This window comes from Pristiophorus japonicus, chromosome 26 (assembly GCF_044704955.1).
Source record: "Pristiophorus japonicus isolate sPriJap1 chromosome 26, sPriJap1.hap1, whole genome shotgun sequence".
Taxonomy (NCBI): domain Eukaryota; kingdom Metazoa; phylum Chordata; class Chondrichthyes; family Pristiophoridae; genus Pristiophorus; species Pristiophorus japonicus.
The window spans coordinates 5,001-17,891 of NC_092002.1; the positions used below are offsets into that span (position 1 = coordinate 5,001).

General features: G+C 44.3%; 1 long non-coding RNA gene across 1 annotated transcript in view; it reads right to left on the reverse strand.

Annotated features, from left to right (window-relative positions):
* Positions 1 to 3,775: 3,775 nt before the first annotated feature.
* The window catches only part of LOC139239050 (uncharacterized), an 87,059-nt gene continuing 77,943 nt past the window's right edge, over positions 3,776 to 12,891 (reverse strand). Inside the window, exons 5-6 of the long non-coding RNA XR_011588597.1 lie at positions 9,203 to 9,294; positions 3,776 to 4,131 (exon numbers count right to left, since the gene is read on the reverse strand). This is a non-coding gene — a long non-coding RNA (uncharacterized lncRNA). The remainder of the gene's footprint in view (positions 4,132 to 9,202; positions 9,295 to 12,891) is intronic.

The window sequence follows — 12,891 nt, forward strand, 5'->3', positions numbered from 1 at the left end:
CTAACCCTAACCCTAACCTAACCCTACACTTAACCCTAACCCTAACCTAACCCTACACTTAACCCTACACTACAAAAACTACCCTAACCCTACACTTATAACCCTACACTTATAACCCTACACTTATAACCCTACACTTATAACCCTACACTTATAACCCTACACTTATAACCCTACACCTACCCTAACCCTACACTTATAACCCTACACTTATAACCCTACACTTATAACCCTACACTTATAACCCTACACTTATAACCCTACACTTATAACCCTACACTTATAACCCTACACTTATAACCCTACACTTAACCCTACACTTATAACCCTACACTTATAACCCTACACTTATAACCCTACACTTATAACCCTACACTTATAACCCTACACTTATAACCCTACACTTATAACCCTACACTTATAACCCTACACTTATAACCCTACACTTATAACCCTACACTTATAACCCTACACTTATAACCCTACACTTATAACCCTACACTTATAACCCTACACTTATAACCCTACACTTATAACCCTACACTTATAACCCTACACTTATAACCCTACACTTATAACCCTACACTTATAACCCTACACTTATAACCCTACACTTATAACCCTACACTTATAACCCTACACTTATAACCCTACACTTATAACCCTACACTTATAACCCTACACTTATAACCCTACACTTATAACCCTACACTTATAACCCTACACTTATAACCCTACACTTATAACCCTACACTTATAACCCTACACTTATAACCCTACACTTATAACCCTACACTTATAACCCTACACTTATAACCCTACACTTATAACCCTACACTTATAACCCTACACTTATAACCCTACACTTATAACCCTACACTTATAACCCTACACTTATAACCCTACACTTATAACCCTACACTTATAACCCTACACTTATAACCCTACACTTATAACCCTACACTTATAACCCTACACTTATAACCCTACACTTATAACCCTACACTTATAACCCTACACTTATAACCCTACACTTATAACCCTACACTTATAACCCTACACTTATAACCCTACACTTATAACCCTACACTTATAACCCTACACTTATAACCCTACACTTATAACCCTACACTTATAACCCTACACTTATAACCCTACACTTATAACCCTACACTTATAACCCTACACTTATAACCCTACACTTATAACCCTACACTTATAACCCTACACTTATAACCCTACACTTATAACCCTACACTTATAACCCTACACTTATAACCCTACACTTATAACCCTACACTTATAACCCTACACTTATAACCCTACACTTATAACCCTACACTTATAACCCTACACTTATAACCCTACACTTATAACCCTACACTTATAACCCTACACTTATAACCCTACACTTATAACCCTACACTTATAACCCTACACTTATAACCCTACACTTATAACCCTACACTTATAACCCTACACTTATAACCCTACACTTATAACCCTACACTTATAACCCTACACTTATAACCCTACACTTATAACCCTACACTTATAACCCTACACTTATAACCCTACACTTATAACCCTACACTTATAACCCTACACTTATAACCCTACACTTATAACCCTACACTTATAACCCTACACTTATAACCCTACACTTATAACCCTACACTTATAACCCTACACTTATAACCCTACACTTATAACCCTACACTTATAACCCTACACTTATAACCCTACACTTATAACCCTACACTTATAACCCTACACTTATAACCCTACACTTATAACCCTACACTTATAACCCTACACTTATAACCCTACACTTATAACCCTACACTTATAACCCTACACTTATAACCCTACACTTATAACCCTACACTTATAACCCTACACTTATAACCCTACACTTATAACCCTACACTTATAACCCTACACTTATAACCCTACACTTATAACCCTACACTTATAACCCTACACTTATAACCCTACACTTATAACCCTACACTTATAACCCTACACTTATAACCCTACACTTCCCTACACTTATAACCCTACACTTATAACCCTACACTTATAACCCTACACTTATAACCCTACACTTATAACCCTACACTTATAACCCTACACTTATAACCCTACACTTATAACCCTACACTTATAACCCTACACTTATAACCCTACACTTATAACCCTACACTTATAACCCTACACTTATAACCCTACACTTATAACCCTACACTTATAACCCTACACTTATAACCCTACACTTATAACCCTACACTTATAACCCTACACTTATAACCCTACACTTATAACCCTACACTTATAACCCTACACTTATAACCCTACACTTATAACCCTACACTTATAACCCTACACTTATAACCCTACACTTATAACCCTACACTTATAACCCTACACTTATAACCCTACACTTATAACCCTACACTTATAACCCTACACTTATAACCCTACACTTATAACCCTACACTTATAACCCTACACTTATAACCCTACACTTATAACCCTACACTTATAACCCTACACTTATAACGATCTAGGGCCAGGTTCCATTCTCGGGTCATTTTCGGGTTCGGTTTTTGTTCTCGGGCCTGCCTACATGCATTTAAGTTAAAGTTAGGTTTAGGTTCTGTTCTATGATCTTCCTACATATGTTTAAGTTGGGGTTAGGATTTTGGGCAACAGTTTGTTTTGGGTATGTCCATTTAGCTTTACGCTAGGGCCAGCATTTGTTTTCGTCTCTGTCGATTTCGGTTTAAGTTTGGTTTGTTTTTTAGTGTCACAGCCTGCATTTGCTTTAAGTTAAGATTTGGTTTTAGGGCCGGGTTCTCTATTTAGCTTTAAATTTAGAATAACGTTTTACTCCTAGAGTCTATTTAGGTTTTGCACAGCTTTTCGACCAACTTAAGCAGAGTGGCAATCGATTCTGTTTTCAGAGCCCAAGGGATTATTTTGTCAAAGCATAACATTCCTTCTGCAACATGGTCCAAATATTCACTTAATTTTAAAGGAATTTAACAGTGCCCAATATCTTTTATATGTAATTCTACGATTCAAGAGAATTAAAACATTAATTGCAGAAAGAATACTTGCCAGTGGAAAGGATTAATTCTTTAGATTTAAAAGGCAGAGCAAAACATTATTAAGTAGTCACACATTAAAAAATGTTTCCAAACAATCAAACGGCAATTTTCCTAGAAAAAACAGGGAGTTTTCCTTTTCTCCTCAATGTGAAAGTCTCATGTCTGGAACCACAGACAATCACAGAACTAGTATTTCAGTGTCCACAATGAAAGTTGCGTTTTCATATGCATGAATAACTCCATTTTAATTTTAAAGGGATACCACAGACAGACTTTCCTTTCAACAACCAAATTATTATTGTTCGATTTTTCTAATTAAGTTCATAGCATCTAACTTCAAGGGTAAAGCGTCCCTTCTGCACAATAGATCTTGTGCAATTTGTTACTCCATAAAATCAATCAAAACAATGCACCCAAGTTTCTAACGCAATGTCATTCAATAGCTACACAATCAGGAAACTGCCTACTTCCAGTACAAGAAAGGGTTTAAAAAACATCCGAAAAGGTGGCCACAACTGAAGCAAAGACATTTATTTTAAATACAGGCTTTTAGACAAGATTCTTGAACTCCCCAAACAAACATTGACAATTGCCACACAAAAAAGTTTAAAAAACATCCTTTAAGGTGAATATTTGTGCTTGGCGCAGTCTCCATGCCTGGGTTTCCTTACGATTCCACCCATGCACGGTATGAACCTTTCCTGGAGATGCCTCATCTGCGTGGCTACATATCAAAGCAACTCCTTGCAAGTAGGTTGAAATCCTTTTCACGGTGGAACCTCAGTCTTCCCTTTTAGGCTTCACAGTTCTGGAGGTGCCCTGCTCTCCAGTTAAAATAATCCCACAGAGGGGTCGCACAGGCCGATGAGGGGCGCATCTCCCTGGTGCAGAGTTTGGCGATTACAGAGCAAGGCAAAAGGCATCGTGCTTTTGTGGTCGCCTACTTCACGGGGATTGAAGGTAACTGCTACGTTGATAACTGATGAATATCTTGCTTAAACAATGTGAAGGACTAATACTGTAAAAGTTGAGATTTAAAAGTAAAATTCACAACAAATAAGATTGTATTTCATTGTTTAGAACTGTTAATGTTGCAATTGACTGACTCACCAACTGTAGATTGTATCAGTTCTTTAAATAACTCTCTTTTTGAAGTCAGTGTACCAATAACAAACCACATCTCAAGCACACTTTTGGTGAAGGTACATTACGAGAGCCCGGTCCCTTACAATATCAAAGATAATTGCAATCAGGTTAAACTTTATTTAAAAAGTGATCGGAAGGATCGTAACATTCTCGGGTTGTTCCTTTTGGGAGCGATAGTCCAGACTTAGACCCAGTTAGCATCTTTAGAATTCACGTATCACCAACCGGGATAAACTCAAAATGGGCCAAGGTTGCAACAATTGTCACCAGGGGAGGGTGCCTCACACACTTGGGGGGGAAGAGAGAGAGTTATGGATTTGTTGATCACTGCGCACCAGGTCCACGACCCCACAGACGTGATAAACTCTGTTCTTTATCCCTCGCCCAGACAAACCGTTCTCCGGGCCATTTGGATCCGGATACTTGTAGCAACATGATATCATACCGGAATTCCATGTCATTAGACAGGATAAAGATTGCAGATTACAGCCATCACCCTGGATGGAGAAACCATCCAGGTCAATCACAACCAAACATTATTCTGGAATTCCGTGACACCAGACCAGAAGACTACAAAACAAATAACCTACACAGCAAACCCTTATCTAGACCATTTGGACGCAGACATCTGTTGCAATGCGATGGACAGCGGGGTAACCCCCCCACCACCAACCACCCCTGGGATTTTCCAGAATCCATAACTGCCACTTTTGATCGGCTCACGATGCCCAAAGTTTACTACTCAGACTTTCAATTGCCTTAGCCAACCTTTTATCTGAGCCTTAACTCACACCCCTCGCCACAGGCAAGCACAGAACAGACCAGACCAACGTCGAAAGGGCTGCAAGCCAAGGCCACGCAAGGTCCATGAACAGTGGCATCTGAAAGAAGGAACCAAGTGCCCCAGGCCCGTCCCTGTCGCATGTTGACCAAACCGTCCTCTGTCTGCCTACCTTCTCACAAACTTTTGATTTGTTTTTTAAATGCTAAAAATAGCACTATCTGAAGTAACCCACTGCATTTAGGGTTCGGGATTGATTTAGGAAAGGAATAGGCCCGGTGTGTTTCGCCCCTTCTAGGGCTCATCAGAGACCAAAAAAGGGTTTCTGGGAGGATGAGGTTTAGGTTTAGGAACGATTAGGTTTTAGTAAGAATGGAAAAAGTCCCAACAGCAAAAAAATGCAGCACTCCGACCCAACTCACTGTTTTACCGCTGCTCCCCTTCTGCCTCCGGAAGTCATCTGAGCATCAAAGTCCCAGAGCTCGATATTTAAGCTCAATAAGCTCCTCCCATATGGTCAGGTGACCTGACCGCCCATTATAAAATTAACCCTATGCACTACACTTAGTACATAAAAAAGGTTAACTTTGAATAACGTTTATTGGTTTTTTCACCCGTGGAGACACTAATTTTCAAAGGACACCGTGCAAATACAGAAACATTTCCTTTCTGCAACCACATTGAAAAACAGTACTTTGTTCGTTTCTACTTTTCTAATTGAATTCAACCCAACTATTTACAATCTATTTTAATGACTTGAATGAATGGGCCAAGTTTGCTGACGATAAGGATGGGAGGAAAAGCAATGTGTGAGGTAACAAAACCTGAAAAAGGACATACAGGCTAAGTGATTGGGCAAAAATTTGGCAGATGGAGTATAATGTTGGAAAATGTAAGGTTATGCACTTTGGCAGAACACATCGAAGAGCAAGTTATTATTTAAATGGAGAAAAATTGTAAAGTACTGCAGTACAGCAAGACCTGGGGTCCTGGTGCATGAAACACCAAAGGTTAATATGCAGGTACAGCAAGTAATCAGGAAGGCCAATGGTATCTTGGCCTTTATTGCAAAGGGGATGGAGTATTAAAGCAGGGAAGTCTTACTACAGTTATACAGGGTATTGATGAGGCCATACATGGAATACTGCATATAGTTAGTTTCCATATTTAAGGATAAACTTGCTTTGGAGGCAGTTCAGAGAAGATTCACCAGGTTGATTCCAGAGATGAGGGGGCTGACATGAGGAAAGGTCGAGCCTCTACTCATTGGAATTCACTTCACTTGTCTGTATTTATTAAAGTTGAACAAAAAGGCTCTTGGCTTGCAAGGTATACCGCGTTATTAGGATTTAGTCAATTTGTCGGTTCTGCCATCTTAAAAGCAGAAAACTGCGCATTCCCAGAGGGCATCTCTCCCTTTCTTGTATAGGGGACGGGTGTATAACAGGAAAAAGAGAGAAGGAGAGAAGGAAGGACAATGGAGAGAGAGGGGAAAAGTGAAAGAGTGAAAGGAGAAATTGGAGGGCAAAGAGAGAAACAAAAATATAATAGAATGGAGAGAGGAGATAGAAAAGAGAGAAAGGTCGGAGGGAAAGTGTAAGAGAAAAAGAATGAAACAGGAAGAATGGAGAGAGAAAGGGAGAAAGAGGATTAAGAAAAAGGACACTTATGTCATTACAGCTAAATACTTTAGAATCTGCAGCATATAGAAAGTTGAGGCAAAATTAACAAGGATATTAGAAATGCTAAGAGAGAGCACGAGAAATTCTTCACCAGTAAAATTAAAGGAAAACCCCAAGATGTTCTATAAATATATTAAGAGTAAGAAGGGAACTAAAGAAAGGGTCGGGCCTATTAGAGGCCATGAGAGTAATCTTTGTGTGGAAGTGGAAGATGTTGGTAGGGTTCTTAATGAATACTTTGCATCTGTTTTCACAAAGGAAAGAGGTATTGCAGATACTGCTATAGAGGAGGAGTATGATATTCTTGATGAAATAAATAGTGGAGGGGGGGAGTATTAAGGGATTTAGCAGCTTTGATATGTCCCCAGGCCCGGATGAAATGCATCCCAGGCTGTTGAGCAAAGTAAGAGGAAATAGCAGAAGTCTTGACCATCATTTTCCAGTCCTCTTTGGATATGGGCACGGTGCCGGAGGATTGGAGGACTGCTAATGTAGTACCTTTGTTTAAGAAGGGGAAAAGGGATAGACCGAGTAATTACAGGCCTGTCAGCCGAACCTCAGTGGTGGGAAAATTATTGGAAAAAACTCTGAAAGACAGGATAAATCTGCATTTGGATAGGCAAGGATTAATTAGGAACAGTCAGCATGGATTTGTTCTGGGAAGATCATGTTTGACTAACCTGATTGAATTTTTTGTGGTGGTAACCAAAAGGGTCAATGAGGGTAGTGCATATGATGTAGTATATATGGACTTTAGCAAGGCTTTTGATAAGGTCCCGCATGGTAGACTGGTCAAGGTTAAAGCCCATGGGTTCCAGGGCAAAGTGGCAAGTTTGATCCAAAATTGGCTCAGAGGTAGGAAGCAAAGGGTAATGATTGATGGATGTTTGTGACTGGAAAGATGTTTCCAATGGGGTTCTGCAGGGCTCAGTATTGGGTCCCTTGCTTGTTGTGACATATATCAACGATTTAGATTTGAATATAGGGAGTATGATTAAGACGTTTGCAGACGACACTAAAATTGGCTGTGTGGTTGATAATGAAGAGGAAAGTCATGGGCTGCAGGAGGATATCAATCTACTGGTCAGGTGGGCAGAGCAGTGGCAAATGGAATTTAATTCAGAGAAGTGTGAGGTGATGCACTTTGGGAGGGCTAATAAGGAAAGGGTATACACATTAAGCGGTCGGCCACTTAGTATAGATGAACAATGGGACCTTGGCGTGCTTGTCCACAGATCCCTGAAAGTAGCAGGCCAGGTGGATAACATGGTTAAGAAGATATACTGAATGCTTGCCTTTATTGGCTGAAGCATAGAATATAAGAGCAGGGAGGTTATGCTTAAATTGTACAATACTTTAGTTCGGCCACAGCTGGAATACTGCGTGCAGTTCTGGTCGCCGTATTATAGAAAGGACGTGATTGCACTAGAGAGGGTGCAGAGGAGATTTACTAGGATGCTGCCTGGAATGGAGAATCTTAGTTATGAAGACAGATTGGATAGGCTGGGTTTGTTATCATTACAACAGAGGAGGTTGAGAGGAGACCTCATTGAGGTGTACAAAATATTGAGGGGCCTGGCCATAGTGCATAGTAAGGGTTCATTTCCATTGATGGAGGGGTCTATTACGAGTGGGCATAGTTTTAAGGTGGTTGGTGGAAGCTTTAGAGAGGATTTGAGGGGGGGCTTCTTTACGTTGAGGGTTGTGGGGATCTGGAACTCGCTGCCTGGAAGGGTGGTGGATGCTGAAACCCTCACCACTTTTGAGATGGTTGGATGGGCACTTGAAGTGCCGTAACCTGCAGGGTTACAGACCTAGAGCTGCTAATTGGGATTAGACTGTATTACCTTTTGTTGGATTGCACAGATATGGTAAGTACTGCAGGGAATAGAATACGACCAGGGTGAACTCCTGGACTAGTTTTGATTGCCTGGATGGGTTGGAGAGGAATTTTCCCAGATTTTTCTCTCCCTAAATTGGCCTGGGTTTTTATCTGGTTTTTGCCTCTCCCAGGAGATCACATGGCTCCGGTTGGGGTGGAGTGTAGATGTTTTCAGTATAAGGGGTGTCGCAGTAGTGTGGGGCGGACTGGTTGGGCTGGGTGCTCTTTGCCTTTCTGTCATTGTTCATTGGTTTATATGTAACCTTTAGGGCTGCTGACCAAGGGCCATGCGGCTCTTTGTCGGCCGGCGTGGACACAATGGGCCAAAAAGGTCTCCTTCTGCACTGTATGTTTCTATGTTCTATGTTCCTATGTTTCTAAAGGGAGAAAGAAATGCGATAGAGAAATAGAATCCAGAGAGGCAAAGAGAAAATAGGGAGAATAGAGAAATACAAGAGTGAACTGGAAAAGGATGAAAGGAACAGCACAAGAAAGGATGAAAAGGGAGAAACTGAGAAAGGAGAAAAGGCGAGATCGGTGCGAGAAAAACAGCAAGAGTGAGAAATGAGAGAGAATGAGAAAAATTAGTGATACTCACCACCACACATGGTCAGCACTCATCATCGCCACCTTCTCGCAGACCCTTGACCCACAGCTCGGAAAACTTTCTCCCACACCGGGGCACAGAACCTGGAACAGGCAGAGGGGGGACTGCAGTAAAAGCTCAGAGTTTCACACACGGACTCTCTCTCACAAACAGAGTTCACATACATACATTCAGCACAGCACTGTCTAATCATTCGACAATACAACTACATTTCCTGGACAGAGACCGCCAAACTTTAAAGACAGAAACAGAGATACAGTTACATTACTTGGAGAGACCTGTCTGCAGCACCAAGACTGAAAGCTAGCTCTGGAAGCCCTTAAATAGCCCAGCTGTCAAAATGACTCAACCTCCCAGTGTGTTGATTCCTCCGCCTTAAGCCTCCCCCCAGCTGTGGGAGGGTCCAAGGAGATTTTTTTCTGTAACGGGGGGAGGGGGGTGGAGAGGAGGCATAACCTGCTGTATCCCAAATGGTTCCTTCCTGTGTCTGCTCTCCCTCCCCCAGGCCCCTGAGTGCAGACAGGCAGAGGCTGGGCTGATGGACCTTGGGGAGCCTCACTCACGTACATTATCCTGCTCCCTCACTAAGTCTCTTGCTGAAGGAATCTGGTTTGATGGGTTCCCCCCTGCTTGCACCCTTTTTGCTGGCTCCCTGTTTAACCCCGAGCTTCCTCCCCTTTCCCCAGCTGATCCTGTGCCGTGTGCGGTGAGTGAGAGTCATGTCACTGCCCCTGAGGATTATACAGTGTGTGCCTCCTAACAGTGCCTCTGGGGTTCATGAGGACTCATTGTCTACTCTAACTGGGCAACTTTAGCTCACTGTACAACATGCTATTAAATGAGGCTTTTCAGTGATTCCTGTTTAAGACAACCAGACTGACTGACTTTACTGACTGCCTCCCTCTGCTGGTCTCTATATCACAGCTCACTGTCTCTGTGTCCCCCTGCTGGTGTCTCCCTATATCACACCTGTTACTTCTCACTGCCTCCCCCTGCTGGTGTCTCCCTATATCACACCTGTTACATCTCACTGCCTCCCTCTGCTGGGGTCTCCCTATATCACAACTGTTACACCTCACTGCCTCCCCCTACTGGGGTCTACCTATATCACAGCTGTTACACCTCACTGCCTCCCCCTGCTGAGTCTCCCTATATCACAGCTTGCTCAGTCTCACATGTGGCAATTCAAAAGTGGTTCCTTGCAGAAAGGGTGAACTTCTTTGAATTTATATGAAGGTGGAACAAAACATTGTCTCATGTCAGTGAGTCATTTTACGTAAAATTAAGAAAAACTTTCTCCAAACAACCAAACGCCATCTTTTATTTGTTCTAGCAAAAAAATCATAAGGTGTCTATTTTCTCCTCAATGTGAAAGTCTCATTTCCAGAACCAGAGACATTCACACTTTGAAATAATCAGAATTTCACCGTGGCCACAATGAAAGTTGGATTTTCATTGGTTAATTAACCTCAATAACTTTAATTTTCAAGGTACGCGAAAATAAACTTTCCCTTTCTGCGAACAAATTCAAAAGACAGTCCCTCCCGTTCTCTCTCTCTCACACTCTCTCTCTCTCCCTCCCACTCTCTCTCTCTCTCTGCTCGCTCCTCTCTCTCGCTCCCTCCCGCTCTCTCCCTCTCTCTCTCTCCCACCTGCTCCTCTCTCTCTCTCTCTCCCTCCCGCTCTCTCTCTCTCTCTCCCTCCCGCTCTCTCTCTCTCCCTCATGCTCTCTCTCTCTCCCTCCTGCTCTCTCTCTCCCTGCCCTCTCTCTCCCCCCACTCTCTCTCCCCCCACTCTCCCCCCGCTCTCTCTCTCTCTCTCCGCCCGCTCCTCTCTCTCTCTCGCCCCCGCTCTCTCCCCCTCTCTCTCTCTCGTTCTCTCCCTCCTGCTCTCTCTCTCTCCCCCCATGTTTTGGATCAATAATAATAGACCCAGGTTCAGGATCTGGATGAATGTTAAATAAGAGACAAGACAAATGAAGTAAAGAATAAAACACAGTTTACTGAGAGAAAAGAAACATTAATAATACAGTTTACAAAGAAAAGAGAAGTATGATAAGATGCAACAACGCTCACGGCCTTCCGCCCGTCGGGAACTCCACAAGCAACGGCTGGTCTGGAGCATTGGGGGTCCCGGCACCGCTCGCGAATCACGGTCCAAGGTGAAGTTCGAAGAGCTACGGGACAGTGCTGTACCTTTATACTATCAAATAAACATACTATTGAACAAAACATGGGTGCATGTGGCTTATGGCAAACTCCTAATCTGTAAGGCCCCAGGTGCTTGTCCACAAAGCATGAGACCCCGAGCCACGAACCATCTCATAACAAGCTGGTGTGCGTCTCAAGGTCGCTCCCTCTCTCTCTCTCGAAATAGCAACAACATTCTACAGGGCATGGGAGCAGAGACACCCTATGAATGACTAAGTATCATAATTAACCCTATGTGATTAACCCCATACAATACACCCCACTCTCTCTCTCTCCGCTCTCTCTCTCCCTCTCCGCTCACTCCTCTCTCTCTCTCTCTCTCCCTCCCACTCTCTCTCTATTTCTCTCCCTCTCCCCCTATGGCTCTCTCTCTCTCTCCCCCCGTTCTCTCTCTCTCCCCGCTCGCGCTCTCTCCCCCCATTCTTTCTCTCTCTCTCTCTCCGCCCCCCCGCCCTCTCTCTCTCTCTCTCTCTGCCGTGCTCTCTCTCTCTCTCTCTCCCTCTCCTGCTCTCTGGCTCATTCTGCTCCTCCTTCACTCGCTCTCTCGCTCTCCCCCCTCCTTTCGTGTGCTCTCTCTCGCTCTCTGCCGTGCACTTTCTCTCCCCCTCCCTCTCTCCCTCCCGCGCACTCTCTCTCTCGCTACCTCTCTCGCGCTCTCTCTTTCCCTACACATTCCTCTCTCTCTCTCTCTCCACCCGCATGTCTCTCTCTCTCTCTCTCTCTCTCTCTCCCCGCTCCACTCTCTCTCTCTCTCTCTCCCCCTCCTGCTCTCTGGCTCACTCCGCTCCTCCCTCTCTCGCTCTCTCGCTCGCCCCACTCCTCTCTCGCTCTCTCACTCTCCCCCCTCCTCTCTTGCTCTGTCGCTCCCCCCTCCTCTCTCTCTCTCTCGCTCCACCCCTCTCCTCTCTCTCTCGCTCCCCCCTCCTCTCTCTCTCTCGCTCACCCCTCTCTCTCGCTCCCCCTCCTCTCTCCCTTGCTCCCCCTCCTCTCCATCGCTCCCCCTATCTCTCTCTCGCGCCCCCCTCCTCTCTCGCCCTCCCCTCCATCTCTCGCTCCCCAACCCCCTCCTCTCTCTCTCTTGCTCCCCCCTCCTCTCTCTTTCTCACTCCCCCCTTATCTCTCTCTCTCGCTCCCCCCTCCACTCCCGTTCACTCCCCCCTCCTCTCTCGCTCCCCCCCTTCGCTCCCCCTCCTCTTGCTCCCCTCTCCTCTCTCGCTCCCTCTACTCTCTCACCCCCCCTCATCTCTCACTCCGCATCTCCCTCCTCTCTCTCTCTCGCTCCTCCCTCATCTTTCTCTCGCTAACCCCCTCCTCTCTCTCTCACTCCCCCTGATCTCTCCCTCACTCCCCCCTCCTCTCTCGCTCCCCCCTCCTCTCTCTTCCAACCTTCTCTCTCGCTCCCCCCTCCTATCTCCCCTCCTCTCTCACTACCCCGCTCCTCTCTCACTACCCCCTCCTCTCTCGCCCCGC